General features: G+C 38.7%; 1 protein-coding gene across 1 annotated transcript in view; it reads left to right on the top strand.

The window, feature by feature from the left end:
• The first annotated feature begins 783 nt into the window (after positions 1-783).
• KATNBL1 (katanin regulatory subunit B1 like 1) overlaps positions 784-15,895 on the top strand; it is a 50,389-nt gene continuing 35,277 nt past the window's right edge. The window contains exon 1 of the mRNA XM_061182293.1: positions 784-898. The gene's annotated coding sequence lies outside the window, so the exon portion shown is untranslated. The remainder of the gene's footprint in view (positions 899-15,895) is intronic.

Here is a 15,895-nt window from a genome sequence, read left to right as displayed (position 1 = left end):
CATTAACACCCCCATTTTACACATGGGGAAACCAAAGCTCACGGGAGTTTATATGACTTCCCCGAGGTCGCAGAGCTCCAGTCTACCCTTTTAAATATTTTGCCTTAGTGCACTTAAATAGGAGTGAATGAATAAGTCTCTCCCTGCACCATATTTTTTTAAAATAAATTTATTTATTTGGCTGCGTTGGGTCTTCGTTGTTGCGCACGGGCTCTCTCTAGTTGCAGTGCCCGGGCTTCTCATTGCAGTGGCTTCTCTTGTTGCGGAGCATGGGCTCTAGGCGAGTGAGGTTCAGTAGTTGTGGCTCGCGGGCTCTAGAGCGCAGGCTCAGTAGTTATGGTGAATGGGCTTAGTTGCTCCGCGGCATGTGCGATCTTCCCAGACCAGGGGTCAAACCCGTGTACCCTGCCTTGGCAGGCGGATTCCTAACCACTGTGCCACCAGGGAAGTCCCATCCCTGCACCATATTTTTATAGCAGATTGTTTGCACCTCCTGGTGCAACACTTAAAGCACGGTTTCACCCACTAGACTGTGACTAGCACAGGGTCATTCTTTGTTACCACCCTCAGTTCCCCGAGCAGTATTACTTGCCCCATCGTAGCAGGACTACCATACGTACCTGTGTCCGCCAGGGGGCACTATGGCCGCACCTTCTCCTCCCGCTCCCTGCACCCCTGCGCAACCTGAGAGGGGCGGAGCCAGCGTTGGGCGGAGCCAGCGTTGGGCGGAGCCTCCGAGACGCCCTAGGGGGAGCTATCCCGGCGGGCCGCGCGTGCGGCCGCGTTTGAATGGCCCTGAGTGGGCTCGGCCGGGGATCCGAGGGATAGTCTGGGCGGCCGGGGCGCAGTCGGTCAGCGCCTGGGCTAGGCGGAGGCGCCGCGGTACCATGAGGCGCCGGTAAGTGACAACCGAGCCTGCGCCATCCCCGCGCCGGCGGTTGCCTTGCAGGGGCCAGGCTTCTCCTCGGGCCTGACCGCGCCCTGGGCCCACCTGCAGGCCCCGCGGCGGCCTCTGCTCGGCCCGGCCCGCGCGGGGCTGCAGGGGTCGGGGGTCGGGGCGGCTAGGCCGCGGTCTCCCGTGGAGCCCTCTACCCGGCCGCGGCGAGGAGGGTCGGGGCGGCGAGCGCAGGAGCCCGTCCGGGTGGGCGCGAGGGGTCCGGGCCGGGAGAGGCGTGGACGGAACCTGCTGTCACTTATTTATCTGCGGGTGGAGCCGACTTGTGCATCCCAGGGAGGGGGGAAGGACGCCGGCGTCTGAGGCGCTCTGTTTGAGGACAGGTTTTTCCGAGAGCCGCCTAGGCCCGGCCGTGGTATTTCCTTATTTTCTGTCGGGTCCTTGCTTCCCTGACACATAACCTTTTGTTCAGCAGGACAAAAACTTGACATAACTGCATAAGAATTGCTGATTGCAATTTTAAAAACCTCATTGTATTTTCTGAAAAGTTGTTCTGTAACAGTACCTAGGCTTTTACGAAGGTCTTAAATTGGCTTAAATATGGAGAAAACAAAGAGTTGATTTGTTTTCTTGTGGCTTGTAAAATTCCTTTAAAACAGAGGTGTCTATGTCAGTTTCTTTGAGATTTAAAAAAAAAAAAAGACTAACAGAAATTAGGTCTGTTATAATCACCAGTTTAGCACTGGCAAAGATTATGAGAAACTAGTCCACCTAATAGCTTAAATTTGTGTAGTTTGCCCTGTTGTGTTGTTTTTTAGACCAGCTTCAGACTTGAATCAGAACTTTATACGTTGAGGCTTTTACTTGGCTAATAACTAGCGTTGTAATCATAACATCCTGAAATGGGTCAGCCCCTCCATGAGAAATAATTACCCCAAATGTCAGTGGTGATGAGGTTGAGAAATCCTCTTTTAAGTTGTTTGCTTATATGGCCAGCCTCTGTTTCCATATGCTATAGATAAATATGAATGATGAATTTTCAGACCATGAGTACAAGCAATATTAAAGTTAGGGAGAAGCTGCCTCAGAGACCTCAAGAAGGCAGCTATTGTTGGAGTCCTGGGGGAAAGAAGCTATAAGGAGTTAGGATAGGAGCACTGAGAGTGAACAAGTAGTGGTAAAAATGAGACAACTATTTGAATAATATTTTTTCCAAGTTTGAAAATAATGCATGTTCATTGTAGGAAATTTAGGAAATGTAGAGAAAGTGTAAAAAGAGCAAAAACCGCTTATAAAATCCCCCAAGCAGAAAGAACAACTGTTAACATTTTCATGTGGTGTTTCCTTTCAAATCTTTTTTTATGCTGATAGCTATTTTCCTTCATAAAACTAGGATTATACATTTTTCTCCTTGTGGGTTTGTTTTTTGTTTTTGTTTTTGTTATTTTGACTCAGCATATCATGAGTATTTCCCATTCTTTGAAAAATGTTCTTCAGTGAGTCTTTTTTGTTTTTTTTGTGTGTTCTTTTCAAGTTGGGAATTTTGCTTTGTATTCAAAAGAGACATTTTGAAGGAAGAAATATTAGAACATGATGACTGATTAACTATAGGAAACAATAGGGGTAAAAGTGTATGGTATCTCCAAGGTTTTAAATCTAGGAAGCTAAAATAATGGTGCAGCTATTGAAATAAATTGGGATTCTCATCTTAGGTATGGAAACTGCCGTTTACAGAGACACATAATGAGATTTTAATGAGGATCCTTGATGCCTATCAGCTTACATTTTTCCTAAAACTCCTATAATTAATAATCTTCCTTTTCTTTTCTTTCCTTTTTTTTTTAAACTTTTTGTTTTTTGTACTAAGCTTATTTTTCAGTTCTTTCTTTGCAAGTCTTCCCCTTCTTGGAAAGGTTTTTTGAAATATGTTTTCTATTAGAATACTAAGTACGGCTCAAGTTTGTTGGTCATGAATCTTTACTTTGAAAGATTAAATGACTAGTTTGAGTTTTTAAAATGTATAGATTGCTAAAGTTTATAAGCAAGAGGTGAGTATAACTCTTCCAGAGGAGGAGGAATTATCTTTAAAAATGCTTGCCCACTGATGGGATGCGTCATTACATCACATCAGTCTATATTACATTGCTATTTTATCAATCATTATACTTGTTGATCTCTATCTGTTAATTTGGTGCTTTGTGGAAAATGTATTTAGGAAAGTAAATTAAAAAAAAAACCTTAAAGCTATTACAAATGGTACTTTTACTGGGACTATATGCTTTTCAAATTGGATAGGATGTAATTTGACTTTTTTTTACTACTGACTGTTTTAGTACTTCATGTTCATCCCCCACCCCCGGTATCTTCTCACTAATAGCTAATATCCATTAACTTTGGAGAAGTTTTGTAATTTCTTTGTTCTTGGGACATGATGAGGGTAGAGATGGGAGGAAAAGGTCTTCTGAAAGCTCCCCTCAGTTTGCCTCCCCTATAAACCACCTGTCTCTCCTTCAGTTTTACACACTGCCTAAAATTCCTGAACAAGTCACTCAGGAACCTACCACCTATGTATGAATCATGAATACCCGTTCTAGCATCTCTTCTAACTAGTGTAATCTTAAAACAGGCAGCCTGGTTATACGGGAAAGGCTGTAACACTGGAAGTTACAGTTCTAAGCCTGGTTCTCCTATTAGTGGCTGAGTGTTCTTGGGCAAATCCCTTAATCTTATCTGTAAATTGAAATTATCTCCAAGGTCCTTTCCAAATCTTAAGAGTCTGTGAATCTGTGAAGTATTTGCTTTTGTAATTACCATGGGGAGACTATTAGTCTTTTACATTTCAGCGTGAATTAATCATAGATCATAAATGATTTCTTCCAAAGGCATTTGTAAAAGCTACTCCCATATCATAAGACTGGGGGAGGAATTTTAGAATGGAATTTAAATGGCACTAGAATACAAGCTCCAGGAAGGCAGGGAACTTTGTTTTGTTCCCTTCTGTTTTCCCAGTGCCTAGAGTGGTAATTAGTATATAACATGTGTTAATATTTGTTGAATGAGTGAAGGAATGGGTTGTTTTTGAGGAAAGACAAGCTTGTTGGAGTACTGTACAGATCCTCTGAGTACCTTGAAAGAACTCAGAGTACAAATCAACCTGATTACAACCCAATCATTTCTACAATATAAAAATACGTCCTAGTTGTTGTAAAGCATCCATTGTTCACTTGGCTGCCTTTCAGAACTATTAAGTCATGACTGCCCTGACTGCCCTTCATGCTCACAAAGTGCAGTTTTGTCCATCACCAGATCTTACTTTAGTGCCAGCCTGATTTTTCAATGTGCCTTTTACTCTTATTTGCAAAAATCTATGCTCTGCCTATTCCCTATACCACTTAATATTATCATTAACAGTATGTTTAGTGTTACCGCAAAAATAAATCATATATATCGATTAAAATTTGGTCTTTCATCTATGGAGGATTCATGGCACAGCAGTTAGAAACTAGTACTCTTAGCCTTCCTATTCCAGTCATCCTAATTCTACAACTGCCATATAAAATAATCTTCAGGAATATTTTTAATCATATGATATACAAAGCTTCAAAGTAAGGCTGTTTTGTCTACAAACTAAAGTCCAAGATTCCGGACCCGGCATTCAGTGATTCTGCATTTTAGCCAGTCTACCTTCTTAGTCTATCCTAGTCTTTCCCCTGCAGTGACATGGACTGTAACTATTTTTTTTTTTGCCGTGCCACGCGGCTTGCAGGATCTTAGTTCCTCAGAGATGGAATCTGGGCCCTTGGCAGTGAAAGCCCAGAGTCCTAACCACTGGACCACCAGGGAATTCCCTGGACTCTAACTATTTGTAGATAATAATGAAACAAACACAATTATTCTTACCTAGAAGATATGTTTTCAGATAAGGAGAGGCTGACAGACTATTTCTCAAGAAGGCTTGTATTGGGTGGCATTGACTATTTGGCTGAATTATTAATTTACTGAAAAATAACATCAAGGAACAAGAATCCTTAAAACGCTACATAAACAGTTTTTTCTCTCCTTGTTGGCAGATGTATCTGGAAATTAAATATATGTATAGTATATATATTTAGTGGTATTAGTTGACTACTTAGTGAGACTGACTATATAATTCTGTGCCCACAACATTGTTTGGATGGTTTATCAGTCTGGATGGGCTCGGTTATTTTGCAGTAACAAATAACCACCATATCTCAATGGCTTAAAATAACAAAGGATTATTTCTTCTCAATTCATATTACATGTGAGTTGTCTGGGGGCTGTACTGTGTGTTGTCCTTGCTCAGGAATACTGAGCAAGTCATATGACCTTGCCTAACTTCAAGATGATGAGCAAGTACAAACCTATCATGTATCTGAAAGGAGAACTGGAATATAATGGCACAGTTTTAATGTTTACCACAGTTGGGGCAACCATTGACTTTTTTTTTTTTTTAAGTTAGAGAGGAAAGGTTGCTTTATTCAGGAGGCCGGCAGCCTGGAGAGAAGGTGGACTCATGTCCAAAAACCAACTCCCCCTTTGACATTTTTGAATATATTGTTACTCTTCTCTCCTGGCTGACCGTTATCTTTCATGGTTGACATAATCTTTCTTTAGATATGTTCCTTCATTTATCAGCTATTCATTAAGTACCCACTATATGTCAGGTACTATCCTAGATACAATGAATGTGGTTCCTGGTCTCATGGAGTTCACAGTCTAGTGGGAGGACATGGACAAAAAGCAAATAAGCAAGTTAATTTCAGATAGTGATAAGTGCTATGGAGGGGTGAAATAAGGTACTGCTGTAGAGAATGGTTGGTGGTGAGGGTAGGGTTATCCTTGATTGGGTGGCCAGGGAAATCTTCTGGGGTGGGTGACATTTGAGCTGGGAAGCAGCAGCCCTGAGGGTATGTGGGAGAAATATCTTAAGCAGAAGGAATGCCACAAAATGGAAATGAGCTCAACATGTTTAAAGACAGGAGACCAGTATGGCTGGAGCATTTAGGAGAAACTGATACTATAGTCCAAGGGAGAGATGATGGTAGTTTGCTCTAGGATGGTGATAATATATTCCCAAACTGTATTCTAGTTTGGGAATATATTATAAAGGCATAATCAATGTATTGGATATAGGGAGTTTAGGAAAAGAGAAATCAAGGATGAATCCTCTCTTTTGGACTTGAGCAACTGGCAAGATGATGGTTCCATTTACTGAGTTAGGAACAGTTAGGAGGAGCAGATTTAAGAGGGTGGATATTAAGGGTTCTATTTTCAATATATTAAGTTCAAGAATGATGACTCTTAGACATCCGAGTGGAACTGACTTGTAGGAAGTTGGAGATACCACTCCAGAGTTTAGAGGAAACATTGAGACAAATGATTTTTTTTTTTTTAATAAATTTATTTATTTATTTATTTATTTTTGGCTGTGTTGGGTCTTCGTTTCTGTGCGAGGGCTTTCTCCAGTTGCGGCGAGCGGGGGCCACTCTTCATCGCGGTGCGCGGGCCTCTCACTGTCGTGGCCTCTCCCGTTGCGGAGCACAGGCTCCAGACGCGCAGGCTCAGTAGTTGTGGCTCACGGGCTTAGTTGCTCCGCGGCATGTGAGATCTTCCCAGACCAGGGCTCGAACCCGTGTACCCTGCATTGGCAGGCAGATTCTCAACCACTGCGCCACCAGGGAAGCCCTGATTTTTTTTTTTAATGAGGCTAATATGTTAAATTTGGTTACAGTTAAGTCTTAGACCTGGCAGTCATTATATCTCCTTAAAGCAGTGTACAATTCCTCTGGAGAAGGGAGTGTTCCCTAAGAGAAGGGGGCGTTTTCAAACTTCAGTATGCTCTGATTTCAGCCCAGGATAATGGTGGTAACAAACCTTGTAACTGATGGGATGTACGATAATCCTTACAAGCATTCTAGTGTAAGAAGCATTAAGAACCATTGCTATAAAAGGATGCTAGTATCATCGTCTGTTGATTTCTTCATTTGATTCTCAAAGGAAAATCTACCCTAATGTTTAGGATCTTTAGGGTATACTTCACTCTACTGATTTCAAAATTAGGAACATGTATTACAACAGACTGATAATCCTAGTCCAAATCATGAAGACAGGTTGTTAAAATTAGTTTACATCAGCTTGTCTTTTTTGAGTGTTATGTATCTATATTGGCATATCCTTTCACATATATAGAGTCTGTCTATCTTGAAAGCATCAGGAATACCTTTAGTAGCTAAACAAGGGTTCAAAAAGGATCCTTAAGGTGATGTTGTTTTATATATATGTATATATATTTACATTTCTGAGTTTAGGAAGACAATTGGAAAGGATTAGAGTGGTTTTTCCTCCCTGTGAATATTTCCAGAAAAATAATGGAATGTTGTAACAGGGAGAGTAAGGGATATTCATCAGAACATGCTAAGATAATTATCTACGTGGCTTAAGAAACCCTAAGTCTTCCCAAAGATTTGGGTGTTTATATAGCCATAAGAAAAGAAATATATAATACATTTTAATTTAGTTAAAACATAATTAGGAGTTTGGGATTAACTTCTAATATATATACACACTACTATGTATAAAATAGATAAACAGCAAGGACCTACTGTATAGCACAGGGAACTATATTCAATATCTTGTAGTGACCTATAATGGAAGAGAATCTGAAAAAGAATATATATATAATATAACTGAATCACTTTGCTGTACACCTGAAACTAACACAACATTGTAAAATGACTATACTTCAATTTTTAAAAAATGGTTAAAAATGAAACATAATATTTGCATTTGATACAAAATTCAAATTTGATACAGATTCAAAGGGAAGTCTCCCTTTCACCCCATCCCCCAGCCACACATATCCTCTCTCTAGAAATGACTTTTCTCCCCAGTTTCTTGTGTATCCTTCCAAAGATACTCAGTGAATATATAAGTAATCACTCACGTACACTTTATTTTTCACTTAAGTAATAGCATACTGTTCTGTACCTTATCTCCCCCCCCGCCCGCCAACTTTCCAGTAAAAGGCATAAAGTCACTGAAAATATTAAGTCTGTATGTCCAAAACTATTGATAAAGGGTGATGATAAACAAACACCTAGTTATCAGAATTTAGCTTACTTTGTTTTCCCATTATTAATCTCAGTTCCTTAATGTAGAATACTCAGTGGGCTTAATTATTACATCTGAGGAGTAGGGACTTGCCTGGTGGTGCCATGGTTAAGAATCCGCCTGCCAGTGCAGGAGACACGGGTTCAAGCCCCGGTCCAGGAAGATCTCACATGCCGCAGAGCAACTAAGCCCGTGTGCCACAACTACTGAGCCTGCACTCTAGAGCCCACGAGCCACAACTACTGAAGCCTGCGCTCCTAGAGCCCGTGGTCCGCAACAAGAGAAGCCACCACAATGAGAAGCCCGTGCACAACGAACAGTAGCCCTCACTCGCCGCAACTAGAGATAGCCTGTGCGCAGCAGCGAAGACCCAATGCAGCCAAAAATAAATATAAATAAATAAATTTATTAAAAAAAAAACAAACTGAGGAGTAGGTGGTGGGAATGGTAATTCCCACTTAGTATCAATTTTGTAATTTTTATTTCAGGGTGACTTAGTCATAAGAGAGTTGGAATTCAGTTTGGTCTAATTGATTGAAATGATGTATCATCATGTTGTACCCACTGAATTGCCAGAAATCTGTATTTTCACGCTTGACCCACCTTCCTGAAATTGACATTATCTCTCAAACCAGCCTTCCATGGGAAACTGAATTAAGAGAAGGTGGTGTGTTGAATCTTTCAACAAATAAAAAAGCCCTTGGGGTTTACTCCAGGTACTAGGGGTTTTGAGTTGTTAAGAACATGGAATCAGAATGATGGTACTTAAGTTTTATGATTTGACTGTTTAATGATATCGGGCTCTGATAACTTGGTAAATTGATTACCTCAGTAGGAATAAATCTAGAAATGTACTAGAAAATCTGGGTAACTTGATGGGGCACTCTTTCCCTGGACAGTGCATGAATAAGCACCGGCTGTATTTGTTTCTGTGCTTCTCTTTTTCTTCTCCATAATTGTTCACCTCCTCTCCCCCTGCCCCCAATCCATACCCCATCTAATTGACAACATTATTTCAAAATGTTAACCTTTAATCAGATTAGAATCTAGAAGGGATTGAAAGGCTCCAAACAAAATGAAACAAGTCAACACAGTGTATCATTACTCTGCCAGTGTAATAGTTTCTCATACAGTTTATGAAAAGCACAGTTAACATGCCATTCACTTTGTCACTTTGAGTAGTACAAGTGTCTGCTGCCTTTGTAAACCACCACCCCACCCATCCGCCCAAATATGCTAGATAAATCAATGTCACAGTTAGGGAATCATGTAATCTTTTTTTGAAACTGGCTTGACATTAAAGTATGTTTTTTTAGTTCTTACATGTGATAAGTTGTATCTGCTCTACACTGGGTCACATAGTCTGTTCAGCGCACCATTTGTGTTGAACACCCTTGTTGGAATAGTTAGGGGAATACATTTTACATGTTGATTAAAATTTAGTTAAACACTCATTGAGAGTCACTGGGTGAGTCCTACTGGCCCAAAAGCTATTGTTACTCTGTAAAATGACTCTCTAAATAGCTTTGCTTAAAACCATTCTATTTCATATTTTAACTCAGAGCAATTTTTCCCCGTAAGCTCTTAGATAAATCATATCACTATGCTTAACATAATGTATTATAATTGTTTGTGTTTCTCCCACTGTAAATCTTGTGGTGATGGTGAGACTTTTACAATAGGAAAGTTTGGGAAGTCTAAGGTTATAAGCAGGAATGAAGCAGAAAACTCCTAGTTACTATGATGTAGCTGTATGTAATACCAAGAATTCTTCTACCTAAAGTGATTCAAGTCATGAATTTTACAATTTTGTGTTGCTTTACATAACTTAGGAATTTATGTGTTTCAAGGCTTAAGAAACTTTATTTCCTATTACTGTATTGTCCTCTTATGTTTAAAAAAGAAACTTAATTCTTTTATTAAAAATGTGAATTTTTTTACTGTACAAAATTGATACAGAAAAATAAGCCAAAGAAAATGGTTCAACCTTAATACTGTAGAAAAATAAATAGGAAAAAAAAGGATTCAACTATAATAGCACTCTTTAGAAAGAACTTTTATCCTTTCAGCCTTTTTTGTTCTCCTGTGCTATGTGTGCACATATACAGAAACATATAACAAATTTAGGAACTGGTATTAAAATTTCCTGACACCACGAAACATGTTTCTCACACCAAAGGCAATTTTCTTCACTAGTGATGTTTGTGTGTAACTTAGTAAGAGTTAACATTTACAGTGATTAACCATGTGCTAGACATTGTGGTAAGTGGATTATTTTATTTAATCCTCACAACTCTACTCTGAAAATAGGAGGTTAAGTAACTTGCCTAATATCACATAACCAGTAAATGGTTAAAGCAGGACTGAAACCCAGGAAGTCTGACTCCAAGACTTGTGTTTGCCCCTTACCACATACCGCCTAGTCCTTTCCAGTTTAATCACAGAAGAAAAATACAACTTATATTAAATATTTCAAAAGCAAACTAAAAATACATACACAATCCTAAAGATGCCACCAGAAAACTACTAGAGCTAATCAATGAATTTGGTAAAGTTGCAGGATACAAAATTAATGCACAGAAATCTCTTGCATTCCTATACACTAATGATGAAAAATCTGAAAGAGAAATTAAGGAAACACTCCCATTTACCACTGCAACAAAAAGAATAAAATACCTAGGAATAAACCTACCTAGGGAGACAAAAGACCTGTATGCAGAAAACTGTAAGACACTGATGAAAGAAATTAAAGATGATACCAACAGATGGAGAGATATACCATGTTCTTGGATTGGAAGAATCAATATTGTGAAAATGACTATACTACCCAAAGCAATCTACAGATTCAGTGTAATCCCTATCAAATTACCAATGGCATTTTTTACAGAACTAGAGCAAAAAATCTTAAAATTTACATGGAGACACAAAAGACCCCGAATAGCCAAAGCAGTCTTGAGGGGAAAAAAACGGAGCTGGAGGATTCAGGCTCCCTGACTTCAGACTATACTACAAAGCTACAGTGATCAAGACAATATGGTACTGGCACAAAAACAGAAACATTGATCAATGGAACAAGATAGAAAGCCCAAGATAAACCCACACACATATGGTCAACTAATCTATGACAAAGGAGGCAAGGATATACAATGGAGAAAAGACAGTCCCTTCAATAAGTGGTGCTGGGAAAAGTGGACAGCTATATGTAAAAGAATGAAATTAGAACACTCCCTAACACCATACACAAAAATAAACTCAAAATGGATTAGCGACCTAAACGTAAGACTGGACAGTATAAAACTCTTAGAGGAAAACATAGGAAGAACACTCTTTGACATAAATCACAGAAGGATCTTTTTTGATCCACCTCCTAGAGTAATGGAAATAAAAACAAAAATAAACAAATGGGACCTAATGAGACTTAAAAGCTTTAGCACAGCAAAGGAAACCATAAACAAGACGAAAAGACAACCCTCAGAATGGGAGAAAATATTTGCAAACAAATCAATGGACAAAGGATTAATCTCCAAAATATATAAACAGCTCATGCAGCTCAATATTAAAAAAACAAACAACCCAATCCAAAAATTGGCAGAAGACCTAAATAGACATTTCTCCAAAGAAGACATACAGATGGCCAAGAAGCACATGAAAAGCTGCTCACCATCACTAATTATTAGAGAAATGCAAATCAAAACTACAATGAGGTACCACCTCACACCAGTTAGAATGGGCATCATCAGAAAATCTACAAACAACAAATGCTGGAGAGGGTGTGGAGAAAAGGGAACCCTCTTGCACTGTTGGTGGGAATGTAAATTGATACAGCCACTATGGAGAACAGTATGGAGGTTCCTTAAAAAACTAAAAATAGAATTACCATATGACCCAGCAATCCCACTACTGGGCATATACCCAGAGAAAACCATAATTCAAAAAGACACATGCACCCCAATGTTCATTGCAGCACTATTTACAATCGCCAGGTCATGGAAGCAACCTAAATGCCCATCGACAGATGAATGGATAAAGAAGATGTGGTACATATATATGATGGAGTATTACTCAGCCATAAAAAGGAACGAAATTGGGTCATTTGTTGAGATGTGGATGGATCTAGAGACTGTCATACAGAGTGCAGTAAGTCAGAAAGAGAAAAACAAATATCGTATATTAACGCATATTTGTGGAACCTAGAAAAATGGTACAGATGAACTGGTTTGCAGGGCAGAAACTGAGACACAGATGTAGAGAACAAACGTATGGACACCAAGGGAGGAAAGCGGCAGGGGATTGGGGGGGTGGTGTCATGAATTGGGCAATTGGGATTGACATGTATACGCTGATGTGTATAAAATTGATGACTAATAAGAACCTGCTGTATAAAAAAATAAATAAAATAAAATTCAAAAAAAAAGAGAAAGAGGTTAACACTTCCCAATTAATTTTATAAAATCAGCAGAAAGTAATGCCAAAAATCTGACAGAGCCATTAAAAAAAAAAAAAAAAAGAAAGGTAGTGACTTACAAGGAAGGTAAGCAGAGTACAGAATTCATGGTTGGCAGTTTTACAATCAAAATGCCAAAATTCAAAATCAGCTCAGCAAATAAAGACCAAGTGCATTTGGAAAAGTTTACAGTCTCTCTGTGGTAAAGTGATAAAGTGGTATGAAAATAATAATACCTACTTCACTGATTTGGAATTAGATGAGTAAACGCGTGTGAAGGGCTTAAGAGTTCCAGACATTTATTAAACACTCAAGAAATGTTAGCCGTTATTATTACCTAAGATCCCATAGCTAGATGGTGACAGAGTAGGGAATTCAACCTCAGTCTTACTGAGAACAAGGAAGAGGGCAAGTGTCATGCTGCCCAGGGATATGTAAATAGCACGTGTCTGCTCTAACTCCCCAATAAGCAGAAGGAAATGTCAGAATACTGTAAATTGTAAAGTCCTATGAACATACAATGTGATACTCTTAAATACGTGTAAAAATGTGATACATCATCTTTATAATTAAATGTTGCTGTTTAAAAAAAAAGCAAACTAAAACATGGTATTGTTTATTGTCTGTCAAATTTTCAAAGGGAAAAATTGATAATACAGAATCTTCTGTTATCAGGAGTGCTGATAGTGTTCATTCTCTACCCCTGTTGGCAGGAGTCTGGATCTAGAGGATCTAGAGGGTAGCTGTCCATTTCTGCCATATTTGCCAAGCTTACATAGTTACCCAGTGTAGAAAATATAAAAATTTAAAATAGGAGTTTAAAAACATTGCTTCTATGAAAACTAATTGGAGTACTTTGGATAGACTGGATGAAGGCAGGTGACTCAAAAACTTCGTATCAAATGCAGTGTAGGTTAGAAAGCTAAAGGTAAGTGAAGAAAAACGAACAGTTTAGGATTTTGCACTGATAATGCTTTGTGAGTATCATTAAGTTCTTGAGCCACTTTAAAGAAATCCAAAGTAGAAATCATAGATGATGCTTATGCATTATTTTTAGATTTTAAATTAAAATGTTTAAGGTGTATGTGTACATCTGTCACTTTTTTTCATGAACCCTCATTTTAAGTGATTTTTTAAATCATTTTTTAAATAAATTTATTTATTTTTGGCTGCGTTGGGTCTTTGCTGCTGCGTGCAGGCTTTCTCTAGTTGCGGTGAGCGGGGGCTGTTGTTCGTTGTGGTGCGCGGACTTCTCATTGCTGTGCCTTCTCTTGTCATGGAGCACGGGCTCTAGGTGCGCGGGCTTCAGTAGTTGTGGCACGTGGGCTCAGTAGTCGTGGCTCGCGGGCTCTAGAGCACAGGCTCAGTAGTTGTGGCTCACGGGCTTAGTTGCTCCGCGGCATGTGGGATCTTCCTGGACCAGGGCTCGAACCCGTGTCCCCTGCATTGGCAGGCAGATTCCTAACCACTGCACCACCAGGGAAGTCCCTTTTTAATCATTTTGAATGACCAACCACCACTCCCAGTCACATTATATAAAAGGGCTCTTACTATATATTTTAAGAGCTCTAAAACCATATTTTTCAACCCAGTAATATGCTTATCCAAAGGAAATAATCAAATGGGTACAAATATTTGTGTATACAGAGATTCATCAAGTATTTTCTGTAATAGCAGAAATAAAAACAAACAGCATCCATGTGATAAAATATTTATATATTAATTTAAATCATTTTCCAAAAAACTTTTTCATATGTAGGAAAGTATATGTTAATGACAAAATGCAACATATAAAACTAACAGCATGAGAGGAGAAGCACCAGGATATTATTGGTGGTTGAATTACTGGGGATTTTTTATTTTAATTTATTTTAAACTAAGTAACATTTGTAATGAAATGCAAAATTTGGTATAAAGGGAGTTTAAAGTTAAAAGTGTCTCATCTGGTCCCCAGCTTTGCAGTTCACCTCTGTGGAAACATTCAGTGTTTGCTGGAATATTCTAAAGTGAGAGAGATAATTTTTGTCAATGTTTATTTCTGATTTTTTTTCTTTTATGCAACACACTTCCTTCTACTCCCAAATCCAAGGATGTGGAGTGAGGGAGGGAGGGACAAGACATAGTCTTCCTGTGCACAGTTGTTGTTTCTATCCCTTTCCCCCTCCCCTGCCTCTTTCACAGTACTGTTGTTGAGACAAAGCTGACTGCATCTACAGTCATTAGAGGGAATACCACCTCTAGCCCAAAGAGCAAGGACATGGCATTTTAACTATATCTTTGATAACATTGCATATACATATAGCCCACATATAAGCTTTGCTCATTGAAGTAGTCTAGTATCTTATCTAGTTCTTGTTTTTCTTCTTATTTTTTTTAAATTATATTTTGGCCATGCCTCGCGGCATGTGGAATCTTAATTCCCCGGCCAGAGATCGAACTTACACTCCCTTCAGTGGAAGCACAGGGTCTTAACCACTGGACCACCAGGGAAGTTCCTCTTATCTAGTTCTTATAACATGTAAAATTTTAATCATATAGAAAAATAGAGAGGATGGTATCATGAACATCCCAATTACCCAGCTTCATCAGTTACCAGCATTTCTTGTTTTATTGATTTTCCCTTTATCTGTGCAAATCTTGTACATCATCTCTTGTACATCATCTGTATGATGTATGTATCTCTGAAAGACTCTCTTAAAAAAGAAGACATAACCACAATACCATTCAACTAGAAATAATTAATAATAATTTCTTACTCTCATACACTGCTGTTGGTAATGTAAAATGGTACAACTTTTAAAAGATTGGCAATTTTCTTAAGTTAAACATAACACCTTCCCTATGACCTAGCCATTCCGTTCTTTAGGTATTTACCCAAGACAAATGAAAGTATCTGTTCATACTAAAACTTGTACATGACTATTCATAGCAGTTTTATTAGTAATAACCAAAACTGGAAACAACCCAAGGATCCATCAGCAGGTGAATAGATAAACAAATTGTGGTACATCCATACGATAGAATACTGTACTGCTCTGCAATAAAAAGGCATGGACTATTGATACATGTAACAGCGTGGATGATTCTCAAAATAATTATGTTGAGTGAAAGAAACCATCTCCCTCCAAAAAAGAGTATATAATATATGATTCCATTTATATAAATTCTAGAAAATGCAAAGTAGTCTATAGTGACAGAAAGCAGATCAAGTGGTTGAGGAGAAATTAAAAAGGGGCACAGGAAATTTTTGATGATGGGTAGGGTCACTATTGATTGTGTTAATGGTTTAATGGGTGTATATGTATACATACACTTTAAATGTGTGCAGTTTATTATATGTTAGTTATACTTTAGAGTTATAAACAAATAATTATCCTTAATATCACATATCCAGTTGGTATTCAAATTTCCCTGATTCTAACACA

This window comes from Eubalaena glacialis, chromosome 2 (genome assembly GCF_028564815.1).
Source record: "Eubalaena glacialis isolate mEubGla1 chromosome 2, mEubGla1.1.hap2.+ XY, whole genome shotgun sequence".
NCBI classification, from domain to species: domain Eukaryota; kingdom Metazoa; phylum Chordata; class Mammalia; order Artiodactyla; family Balaenidae; genus Eubalaena; species Eubalaena glacialis.
This window is presented reverse-complemented; position numbering and strand designations above follow the sequence as displayed.